The sequence below is a fragment of the Phocoena sinus genome, chromosome 2 (genome assembly GCF_008692025.1).
Source record: "Phocoena sinus isolate mPhoSin1 chromosome 2, mPhoSin1.pri, whole genome shotgun sequence".
In the NCBI taxonomy this organism is placed as follows: domain Eukaryota; kingdom Metazoa; phylum Chordata; class Mammalia; order Artiodactyla; family Phocoenidae; genus Phocoena; species Phocoena sinus.
This window is the reverse complement of record NC_045764.1, coordinates 2,019,532-2,032,099: the sequence shown is the minus strand read 5'-3', so window position 1 is coordinate 2,032,099 and position 12,568 is coordinate 2,019,532. Positions and strand designations below refer to the sequence as shown.

General features: G+C 44.6%; 1 long non-coding RNA gene across 1 annotated transcript; it reads right to left on the bottom strand.

Moving 5' to 3' along the window:
• Nucleotides 1-1,158: 1,158 nt before the first annotated feature.
• Nucleotides 1,159-10,207, bottom strand: LOC116749303. The gene is made up of 3 exons (XR_004348562.1): nucleotides 9,678-10,207; nucleotides 4,273-4,401; nucleotides 1,159-1,463 (listed from the first exon to the last, which is right to left on the bottom strand). It is a non-coding gene; the product is annotated as an uncharacterized LOC116749303 (long non-coding RNA).
• Between the last annotated feature and the right edge of the window lie 2,361 nt (nucleotides 10,208-12,568).

Sequence of the window (12,568 nt, the reverse complement as noted above, 5' to 3'; positions counted from 1 at the left end):
GGACTTTAGTTAAAGAAAATTAAGCCTGTCTGTACTACAGGGCTTCTCCGAGGCTCCAACAGGCCAAAATGTTCATTGCAAACTCCAAGAGAAGGGTATGGTGCAGGAATTTCCCAAACATATGTGTTTACACACATAATCTTGGGTCCTAGAAGTGATGGGCAGAACACAATTTGGGGAACCCCGTTCTGGGCCACATTGGCCTCTGTGCTCAGGAGGATGGGAAGAGAGGGCAGAGTATCTACTGTGAGTCTGTATGTGCCAAGAGCCGTGGTACTTTGGGCAGGCATTGCCTCGGCATCTGTAGTCTCTCAACGACCCAGCAAGGCGGGCACGGTCAACTCCGCTCCCTAGATCTGAGATGACGCCGCGTGCAGCCACAGTAAGGCCCCAACACTAGAAGCATCCGGACAATAAAACTTCCCCCGGGCTTCCCTGGTGGCGCAGTGGTTGAGGGTCCGCCTGCCGATGCAGGGGACACGGGTTCATGCCCCGGTCCGGGAGGATCCCACATGCCGTGGAGCGGCTGGGCCCGTGAGCCATGGCCGCTGAGCCTGCGCGTCCGGAGCCTGTGCTCCGCGGCGGGAGAGGCCACAACAGTGAGAGGTCCGCGTACCGCATTAAAAAAAAAAAAAAAAAATTTCCCCTGAAGGATAGCTTTATGGTCATGCATTTACAAAATCAGGCCATTGTGCTGAGCAAGGAGCCATAGGCCGTGGTGCATGGTGCGTGGCAGTGGTGTGCTCTGCCTGCTGGGCCCGAACGCCTACAGTGAGGTCGTGGCGGCCTTGGCCGTGGGATACGGACAGGATGGGGCTGGGGATGCCCATGGACGATCACAAATAGTCAGAAGACACTTTGTGCTGTGAAAACCTCAGCAATTCACCCAACAAAGGTCATTTACAGTCAAACAGGAGCTACTGTGGAGTCCAAGGCTACAGGGGAAATTCTGGAAGGAAAGGAGTGTCCAGAGCCAGCCAGAGCTCTCAGAGGCTTGGGAACCAAGGAAAGGAGGACGCAGATGAATTTCCAGGTTTGGGAAAGAGAACTGATAAGCAGTATTCTTGCTTTTTAGTTTTTAAATAAGCTTTTCATTTCAGAACAATTTTAAATTTCCAGAAAAGGAGCAAAGATAGTCCACAGCCCCACGTGCCCATACCCGGTTTACAGAATTATTAACATTTGTCACAGTGAATGAACCAGTACCGTTACATCACTAACTGAAGTCCAGATTTTATTCAGACGTCTTCAGTTTTTACCTAACGCCCACTCTCCTTCTGTTCCCGTCCAGGACGCCGCATCACACTTAATCCTGTCTCCTTAGATTCCTCTTGACTCATCGGACTCTCCTTGTTTTTGATGATCTTGGCAGTGTTGAGGAGTACAGGTCCAGTATTCTAAGGAATGTTCTTCCATTTGGGTTTGTTGGATGTTCTCCTTGTGGTTAGACAGGGGTTCTGCATCTGGGGAGGAAAACCACAGAAGTCAGGTGCCCTTCTCATCACATCACATTGAGGGCCGGTACTATCAATGTGATTTATGTTGCCGTTGACCTTGAGCACCTGGCTGAGGTAGTGGCTATCAGATTTCTCCATTGCAAAGTCGCTCTTGCAGCCTCCCCTTTCCATGCTGCCCTCTTGGAGGGAAGTCACTATGAAGTCACAGCCCACACTTGAGGGACGGGAGTGATGTACCTCCTTGACAAGGCAGTATCTACAGGAGTCATTTGGAATTCTTCTGCCTGGGAACCATGTCTATTCTCCTCCATTTAAAACAATGTATCGGGATCAACAGACGAATGGATAAAGAAGATGTGGCACATATATACAGTGGAATGTTAGCCATAAAAAGGAACAAAATTGGGTCATTTGTAGAGACATGGATGGACCTAGAGACTGTCATACAGAGTGAAGTAAGTCAGAAAGAGAGAAACATATCGTATATTAACGCATATATGTGGAATCTAGAAAAGTAGTACAGATGAACCGGTTTGCAGGGAAGAAATAGAGACACGGATGTAGAGAACAAATGTATGGACACCAAGGGGGAAAGGAGGGGTGGGATATGAACTGGGAGATTGGGATTGACTTATATACACTAATATGTAAAGAAGAGATAACTAATGAGAACCTGCTGTAGAGCACAGGGAACTCTACTTCACTTTGCTGTACAGTAGAAACTAACACAACATTGTAAAACAACTACACCCCAATTAAAAAAAAAAAGAAAACGGTGACCAAAGAAAAAGTGTTGGGGGAGAGGGGTAAATTAGGGGTTTGGGATTAACATATACACACGACTGTATATAAAATAGATAACCAACAAGGTCTTCCTGTGTAGCACAGGGAACTCTACTCCAGATTTTGTAATTACCTATAAGGGAAAAGAATCTGAAAAAAAAAAAAAAAATATATATATTATATATAACTGAATCACTGTGCTGTACACTTGAAACTAACACGACATTATAAATCAACTATACTCCAATTTAAAAATGCATTCAAGTATTAATTTATATCATGATGGACTCATGAATATTTACACTCTACTTTGTACAAATATGTGTATACAATATTACGTTATTTATTTTGTTGCTAAAATTACTCAACCTTGGTCACTGGGAACTCTTTCAGCAGTTCCTGGGTCCCTTAGATGAACCCCCATTGGTGTGTGTGGGGGCTTATTTTGGGGGAGTTTTGTTTCTTTAGTCCATCCTTGTTTGTTAGCACTCCAAAATGCTCTAAGCTCATCTTGTGTATTTCCTGGCCCAGCTCTTTCTAGAAAGAGCCGTTTCTTCAAGAAGCCCTGCTCCCTTCTATCAGAGAACGGTATTAGAAACCAAGACTAGGTCTTGGTGGGGGGCTTGTTATTCCTGGGGAGCCATTTCTTCTAGGACCTCCCAGCAAACAGAGCCAAAGAACCTATGTGTGTGTACTCACCTGACCATGTAGCCATCTGTATCTACATTAAGCTACCCCACGTCTCCACCTCTGATCCAGCACCACATGGATAATTCTCGCCTCTGCTTCTTGCTGGTCCGTAACCGTACAACCCAACCGTGTGAAACCTGGCTCCCGCCATCTCCTGGACATTCACCTCACGATTCAATTCCAGTTTACACATCTTGTGGCTTCAGAATTCTTAACCCACATCCTCATGGGAGACAACGTTCCACCTAGAGTCCTGTGCTTATGAGCAGCTCCTTTTGCCTTTGGTCTTAAGAGTCTCCACTCATTCCCAAAGTTACTTGATCACCGTTCCTCCAACCCCCTCCAGGGAAGGTGTGTCATACATTTGTAGCACAGTTAGATTCTTTTGTCACAGCCTGACTTCCATCCTGGGATCCTCTGACCTCCTAAATGATGTTTTAAAATTTATTTTATTGAAGTCTAGTTGATTTACAATGTTGTGCTAATTTCTGCTTACAGCAATGTGATTCAATTAGACATAACCATATTGCTTTAAATATCCTTTTCCATCAGGGTTTATCACAGGATATTGAGTATAGTTCCCTGTGCTACACAGTGGGAACTTGTTGTTTATTAAATGATCTTTTAAATTTGCATAGACTAAGGTTAACGCTGTACCATGAATAGGACAGTTTCGACAAATGCATAGAGTGATGTATCCGCCATTAAAGAATAGTTTCACTGTCCTGAAAGATGCCCTGTGTTTCACTTATTCCATTCTCCTCCTGTATTTTTGTTTTTCCCTCCCATTTTCAAGTAAGCAGATATTTTAGATACCAAATAATGTTACATGTCACGTAATTTTTAATGGCTTGACATCGAGTAGTTACAAGAAATAAAAGGTTGTTTTAGAATCACATTATTATCAAATATGTTTGTTTTGTATTAGACCCACGTAACTTATTAGTCACAATAATTTAGAAGTGCAAACTTTTTCTTTTAGGTCACTGTGCACTTTCAGAGTTGAGAAAGCTGAATTCCAGAAATTTCACTACCCCTCAAAAGGTCAGGGCCTGGCCATGCCCAGGAAGCCATCGATACTGTAGCAAGTGCAGAGCCAGTGTTGACACATGGATTCAACTTCCCACCTGACCATGTCGTCACCTTTCAGAATTTTCATAAATCCGGGGGCTTAAAAACTTAGCAAGGACCTTCTTTTCGCCCAGCAACCAGCCCTTGCCCGACCCTTTTCTTAAAGTCTAAATCATGTCTATTTACAAACTCCCAAGTTTTGCCACACAGGCTTTACTATGCCCACTTTGCAGCCAAGATTAGAGCAAAATGCAGAGACGAATTTCCTCACCCCATGCTTGCAGTCAGTCGCTGCTTGTCGTTGACTACAGCTTCATGATCTCAAGAGCACATGTCGTGGAGGTAAAACTTTATGACTTCCATTAATTCCGTGTCCTCGGCTGTCATGTTTCTCAGCTTGCTGTCAAACCACAGAAGTACATTTTTAGGATATTTCGAAGGGAAGCAGTGTGAGGACTTCTCAGACAAAATTTATAGCAAGGCTTCCTGAGAGACTGAAGCAGGTGGATTCTGCTAAATACACACATGCGCGCACACACGCAGAGAAACGAACGCACAGACACACGCACACACACGCAGAGACACACACACGCAGAGACACACACACACACTGCCTTGCACATAGAAAGGATAGGAGATGCATTCTTTGGGACCTCAGCTATATCACAAGAACATCCTTCTGTGTGTGTATTCTGATTCCTGGGCCTGCGTTTTCCCTTTCGGTGTCACCTCAGGCACAGGGAAAAGCATGCCACAGTAGTAGGGAAGGAGGGAAACCAGGAGGGAGGGAGAGAATAAAGTGAAAGCACAGGAGGAAGGAAGGGAAGAGAGAAGGAGAGAGACACGGAGAGGCAGGAGACTGCTGAAGTCCCATCAGTGATGCCAGAAATGGGCAGAGGGAACACTGATGGAGGGAATCGGGAGAAAACTTCTCCTTTCAGTGAAGAATCCGCAACAAGCCTCTCCCCAGGTGGCCAATCGTCTCTCTTGAAGTGACTTTTTTTGTTTGTTTGTTTTTGCGGTACGCGGGCCTCTCACTGTTGTGGCCTCTCCCGTTGCAGAGCACAGGCTCCGGACGCGCAGGCCCAGCGGCCGTGGCTCACGGGCCCAGCCGCTCCACGGCATGTGGGATCTTCCCGGACCGGGGCACGAACCCGTGTCCCCTGCATAGGCAGGTGGACTCTCAACCACTGCGCCACCAGGGAAGCCCCCAAGTGACTTTTTTTAAAATAACGTTATCAAAATGTCCTGCCTCTAGCAAATCTTCTCCTGATCAGAGATAATAAATATGCAACTTTATTATTGCGTTATTCATCACTAACCCTGAGCAATACCGACGGTCCGGTGCTCTTTGGCCTTCAAAGGACCTTCCTTCAATAAAAAGATTATATTTTATAACTGTTTGGGTATAAAGATGAATATATTGATAATATCTATTAACTTCTCATTTGGCCTAAAATTGTGTATTTTTTTCTTCTGGTTTTAAATGAAATTAGGACATTTTTGTGGGTTCTGGGCACACAGAAGTACTATGGGCCCTGGACACTGTCCCCACTGGGTACGTTGGCCCTCACGATACCCTTTTGTTAATTGGTTGGTGCAGTTCACGTCTGTCACCACGTGGTCCCCGGGTCCTGATCCCAACCTGGGGTGTGGAGTTAATGCCATATGCGATCCGGGTGTGAGTTTGTATTGCCAAGCGCCAGTGGTTGAATTCAATTGTTCTACATTCACTAAGTCTATTCTTAAAAATCAGCAGAAAATACGTGCCTATCCGTACTGTAAAGTTGACAAAAGCAGCGCTCGTGTGACAGAGGGGGACTGAGTTTACTCAGAAAGATGAGTTTCGTCCCGCTCCACCGAGAGCTCGTTTCTGTCCTGCGGAACCACCCAGAGCAGAGGAAAGTGACCTGGAAAAGGTAAGGTGTCAGGAGGAGAGGTTGTCATTCTTTTCTGGGTAAAGATTCTGAGGGCATAGGCGTTAAAAAACAGAAAAAAAGAAAGAAGATAAGATAAAAGGAAAAGCAAATTCCAAAGACTCTCGTTTTCTTCTTGAGAATTAGATACTGTCCCTCTAGGTCTTTCACAATTTTTAGGATTTGTTCTTAGGACGGTTTTCAGAATGAAGTAAGGCATTTGTTTGCCAAATTGATCTATTGTCAAAATATAGTGTCTACACTTTTGTAACTCAAATCACTAGAGAACTTCACAGAGGAACCTTAGGGGAGTTGTTTTTTAAAGTAACAAACAGCCTCTAATGTAGCCACTACATAGGCTGCGGGAGTGAATGGGAGCCTATACAGCGAGTTCCCTTAAATGTAGATACACCAGGCAAGTACAGCAGCACAGTCAATTCTTTTGCACTTAAATTGCATTTTTTGTAGACCATTTCTCCCAGGTCTTTGCATGATTCATGTCTTATCTTTAAGGTCACAGCTCAGCTGTTCCCCAGTAGAATGAGAACTTTCCCGACCACCCTGCTGTTCCTTATGCCACTTCCGTATTTTATTTTCCTGATAATATTGGTGATCCTCGAAATTATTTAGATATTTGTGGACTGGTGGTCGGTTCACTTGTGTGTTGTTTATCTTCCAGTGCTAGAGTTTAAGCCCCATGAGCACAGGCCACTTACATGTTTTGTTCACTGTTGTATTTCCAGTGTCTGGAATAGTGCCCAGCACACATTTGTTGAATAAACGGTTGAATGGATGAATGAATTTCAAGTCTCCTCCAGAGACAATTGGAAACAGACTTCTGAATATTTCTGGGAAGCAACAAGGAGTTAGAATCGGAGGTCCTGGACGGTCCTCTGACCTCACTCACTCATTTACAGATGAAGAGCGCTGTGACCTAAAAAGGTAAGAATTGCCCTGGCGGGACCACGCTGAGGTTCAGAGGCCCCAGCTGTTTCCAATTCCTGAGGCAGCCCTCAAACCACAATTTGAAAATAAAGGCGCATGAAAATCAGACCGAGAACCAACCCAAGTCATCTTCTCTAAGATAAATAACGGTCTGTCTGCTCTCACGCAGCTGATATTAATCAAGGCGAGGCCATCGGACACCAAAACCAAACATGTGTCTCTGTCTCCGAGCTTTTAGCCCAAGCTCGCGATCTCTCGTTCCCGTTCCCTCTCCTGGCTCCCACGTCCCTCACTCAACGTTAGTAAAAATGAAAAGAGCTACAGCTTATGAAGAATTCACCATATCCTGGGTATTACACTAAGTGTTTTATATTCCTCATCTCCCGGAGGAGACACCGTTATCCCCAATTCATAGGAGAAGAATTTAGGCTTAAGATGTTAGACATTTGCCTGAGGTCACACAGCTAAGAATATGGGAGCTTGAGCACAGCTCAAAAAGATTAAATAATTTTTTGAAGAGAGAATACATTCATAGTGTCCAAAATTTGAAAAATACGTATAAATTTACTAAAAAAAAAAACCCACCCTCCTACTCATAACTACCCAGTGTCTCGCGCCACCCACAGACACAACCATCATAAGTTTCTTGAGGCTCTTTCTAGAGATACATTATGCATATACAAGTCAATAGGGTGTGTGTGTGTGTGTGTGTGTGTGTGTGTGTGTGTGTGTGTGTGTGTGCAGCCACACCCAACCTGCCCCCTCCCAGACATCACAGCATTTCATCCGTAAATATTTCTGGATGTCTATCTAAAGCACGAAGACTTTTAAAACATAATCAAAATACAATAATCACAACCTAAAAATTAACAATAATTCCTTAATAACCTAAAAAATCCAGGCAGTATTCAAATTTCTAACGGCTTCACAAATGTCAGCCTTTTTTAAAGTTTGTTTATTTGAATCAGGACCCAAATAATACACATGGTGCAGTCGCTGAGACGTCTTTTATGTCTCTTTTATATATATATTTTTTACTTTTTATGTTTTAATTTTCATTTTATATTGGAGTATAGTTGATTTACAATGTTGTGTTAGTTTCAGGTGTACAGCAAAGTGATTCAGTTATACACACACATGTGTCTATTCTTTTTAGAATTCTTTTCCCATTTGGGTTGTTACAGAATACTGAGTAGAGTTCCCTGTGCTATACAGTAGGTCCTTGTTGGTTATCTATTTTTTATATTAGTAGTCTGTATATGCCAATCCAATCTCCCAATTTATCCCTCTCCCCTCACCTTTCCCCTTAAGTCTCTTTTAATCTATAGATTCTCCCTCTACTTTTATTCTTTTACACTCCTTGCAGTTTATTTGTTGACAAAATTGTTTGTTTGTTCTGTAGGATTTCTAACAGTCTAGATTATGTAAGGGGGAAAAAAATCCCTTTTACACAAAGGTAGCATAAAATTCGTGTTGTTTTGTACTTTTTTCACTTAACAGACCTGGCTAATCCATTTGACAAATCCTTGTTGAGCACCTAAAGCTTTTCTGGGTGCTGGAGGCAGAACAGTATGTAAAGCAAACAGGCAAAGAAAACATCCCAGGGGATGGAGATGGGCACACCTAAACAAAGAAAGAAAGAAATGGGCACAACATTGAACACGTATTATCAGGAGAATAAAGCAGGGAAAGGACAGCGACTGCGTGATGAGAACTTCAAGTCTCGGCCATCTGAGAAGACGGCACTTGAACCAACTCTGAAAGCAGATGAGAGCCTGAGTCAGGCGCCTCTCTGTGGGAACAGCGTTTTAAGTAGAGGAACAGCAAGTACAGTGGCTCCATGTACACTAGAGAAACAAGACTTTAGTCCAGGCGTTCCAAATATTTCCCCTTCAGTGTAATTTTTCCCTTTTGCTTTTTGTATGGCGACTCTCACCATTTAGGAAATTTTGACTTTTAAAAATGTTGTCGGGCTTCCCTGGTGGCGCAGTGGTTGGGAGTCCGCCTGCCGATGCAGGGGACACGGGTTCGTGCCCCGGTCTGGGAGGATCCCACGTGCCGCGGAGCGGCTGGGCCCGTGAGCCATGGCCGCTGAGCCTGCGCGTCCGGAGCCTGTCCTCCGCAACGGGAGAGGCCACAACAGTGAGAGGCCCGCGTAACGCATAAAAAAAAAAAAAAAAAAAAAAAAAAAAAAAAAAAATGTTGTCATCTGTAAATTTTCTCTTTTATGGCCCCTGGGTTTTGGGTCAGAGTTAAAAAAGAGCTTGGATTTTGAGTCAACGTGTTATTTCACGGCCCAAGATGGCCTGGGTTTAACTACGGTTCTAAATAACCACAGAATCTCAATGGTTGAACATCACAAAGCTAATTTCTTGCTCACACCATCCATCCGTCCAGGGCAGACCAGCTCAGCCTACTTTCACTCAGGGACCCAAGCTCCAGATGCGTCCACTACCGCTGTGTCAGAGGAGCTGTAGCGAATTTCACATCAGCACTGGCAGGCTTTCGTTCACATTTCATGGGCTAAAGCTCCACCTACAGCCCACCTGAGCTCAAGGTGGTGGGCAGTGCAACCCCAGGTGTGCCCGGCAGGGGAAGGGACCACGTGTGAACAGCCCAGGAGGGTCACTAGACCACCTAGCTCAAGTCAAGGTGAAGGAGCTTTTCTATTAACCCCAATTCTAGGACTTTCCCTAACCCAGTCAAAAGCAAAGTAGTGCAAAACAGACACACGACTAGACCCAGCCGATTGGTTTGTGTGGCCACTTTGAGAATCTGTACAGGACAGGTGCCTCAGAGAGCATCACCTACTCACCCACAAAGCGCCACGGCTTCCACTGTCTTCCAGGACGAAGAGACTGTATCCTTCACACTTCAGGAGCCAAGAGGGCATGGTTACCCCCTGGCTAGGTTAGCTTTTCTGGGTGCGACATCTGGAACCAATGCATAAATGAATGCTGGTTACTCTTAGATAAAAATAAATAGTCTGTCCCCTACAGACCCAGAGAAAGGTGCTGTTTGTTTAGGTGATGGCTTTTTTGCAGATTTAGTGAAGCCCATGGGTCTTGGAACTTTCAACATAAACAATGAGGAAACCAAAATAAACACTTTTACAGAGCAGAGGAGATAGGAAGCTTTTCTTCAGCTCGCATCCTGAGCTAATGACTGCTCCTAAAAATGTAAACAAAATTAACTTATGTTCGGTCAGCAGCTAGAGAAGAGGAAGAACCCCGTACCTGCCTTGTGTTCAAATAGAGACTATTTGGAGACAAGAGCTGCGTCTGAGTTTTCTGCTTGCTAGAATACAATCTCCAGTAATGGGGGCTTCTTTTGAAAACATACATGAGTTGTAATAGAAACGGGCATCTCATGGGAAACTCAGCCTAGAAACCAGTGGACACCCAGACTTTGATGGACATGAAACGACACCCAAAGCAACCTCAGAATCTCGCCCAGCAGCAGAAGTGGGGTTCTACATACCAGAACCTCGGGGGAAAGGGGGGACCTGAGAGTTAGTGCTGGTGCCTTGCTGGGACGGGTAGCGGCGAATCTGCTTCATAATCTGGGACAGAATGCAGTGGTAAAGGAGCTCATCGAAGTTCAGTTGCCTTTTGGGGATCCAGGCCACGCACTCACTGAAGAGACAGGGATGGTAAGGAAAGAGATGTCACGTGACAGCCTCTTACCTCATTAGAACAGGAGAGCATGAAAAAGACAAATCCCTGTTTTGAATGAGTCGGTTTAAAGAAGATTTTAAAAAAAGACTGTGCCAGATGGTATTATTGTACTATTTATTCCAAATATTTGCTTTTCCTTGCTACTAGGCGCATCCCTAGAGGCTCCTGCCTGGAGAGAGAATAGACATGCTGCCCACTGAGGTTCACTGTGTGACTTTCTTTGTCAAGTGGAATTTATACAATTGTCTGGACAGATGTTTTAAGAGCCCTGGCATGCTTCTGCCATTGTTTTGTTCCCTCTGCCACAAGACTAAGATAGGGGCCCCTCCTAGCCTGTATTGCAGAAGAATGCAGGGTGAAAGTTGATGTACCGCCAACACGTACACGAGCAAGAAATAAACATCCGATGTTGTAAGGCACTAGGATTTTGGAAGCCATTTATTATTGCAACATAACATAGCTCAAGCTGATGGATATAGATATCAGGACCAGAACCGTAGTGCTGATCTAGCAAAGACCCTGACATATATAGCATGTTGCCTGCAATAAGAAAAATGGAGCAAATGAGCTTGTGGCTTTAGTTAAGAAGTGGGGAAAACAAAACATGGGTACCATGAGTTTGCTTTTATTGCCTGCATTTGACAAGGAACTACAAGAAAGAGATAAGCTCCAAAAAGATTTCCAGTTTGAAAGTAGAACTGAAAGGGAAATACGGGAAATCCCGATATCCCAAAGTTAAGAGCGTCAGAACAGGGGGGTGGGGAGTAAAGGTGGGATAAGGAAAAGTGGGTGAAAGCTGTTTCAGAAGTAATGGATCTCTAAGTCTCCTTGTCCCTCCCTTGTCCTGGGCCACTTCTTCCTTGCCTCCCTGGAGAGGGTAGAACCGCAGGTCAGGGGACTGGGACATGGCAATCATAGTAGTGGGTACAGGTAAAGTATGTCTATTGAACGTTTGCTGCAGAGATATTCCAGCCTTTTTCTCCCATTCAACTCCCAGATCACTGGTGGCCATACCCTTCCTCTCCAGCCAGGAGATGAAAAGACTCCCGATGGAGAATCTCACCAGCCCGACAGGAAACATTCTAAGATATTGACATTAGGGTCCCCCAACAGATGGTTACAATATAGTGTGAAAATCAACAAGTCCCAGTCAGGAACTCAGAGCTTCTAATCAGCCTTTTATTTCTCAGATCTAACTCTGCAGCCAGGATTGACACACACACACACACACACACACACACACACACACACACAGTTAATATATTCAGAGACATAAGAGAAGATTTATCATCCATGATACAAGAATGAAGTTTTTTGAAAAGGGATCATTCAGACATTCAAAGTTCAAAAAAGAGCTCTTGGAAATTCAAATCGATTGCAGAAATGAGGAAATCTCCCAGAGAATAGTCAAAAACACAAAAAGATGAAAAATACAGTGAACATAATAAAATTAGAGGACCAGGTGGTCCAACACTAATATTTAATAGGCGTTCCAGAAATATACTAGAAAAAAAGAGATATGAAATCATCCATTAAATGGTTTAAGAATATTCTCAGAACTGAAGGACATGAGTGACCAAAGTGTGAGACTCATTGGGATTCATATCAAAGCTCGACATGTGAAATGTCCACTTCGAGGAACCGTCAGGAGATCCTACAAGTTTCTAGAGAGGAAACACAGATCACACAAAGGGTCAGTATTCATGGCTTTAGATTTCTTAGGAAAGGTACTAGGGACTTCTCCGGTGGCGCAGTGGTTAAGAATCTGCCTGCCAATGCAGGGGACACGGGTTCGAGCCCTGGTCCGGGAAGATCCCACATGCCGTGGAGCAACTAAGTCCGTGCGCCACAACTACTGAGCCTGCGCTCTAGAGCCCGCGAGCCACAACTACTGAGCCCACGTGCCTCGAGCCCGTGCTCCGCAACAAGAGAAGCCACTGCATTGAGAAGCCTGTGCACAGCAACGAAGAGCCCCCGCTCACCACAGCTAGAGAAAGCTTGCGCGCAGCCATGAAGACCCAACGCAGCC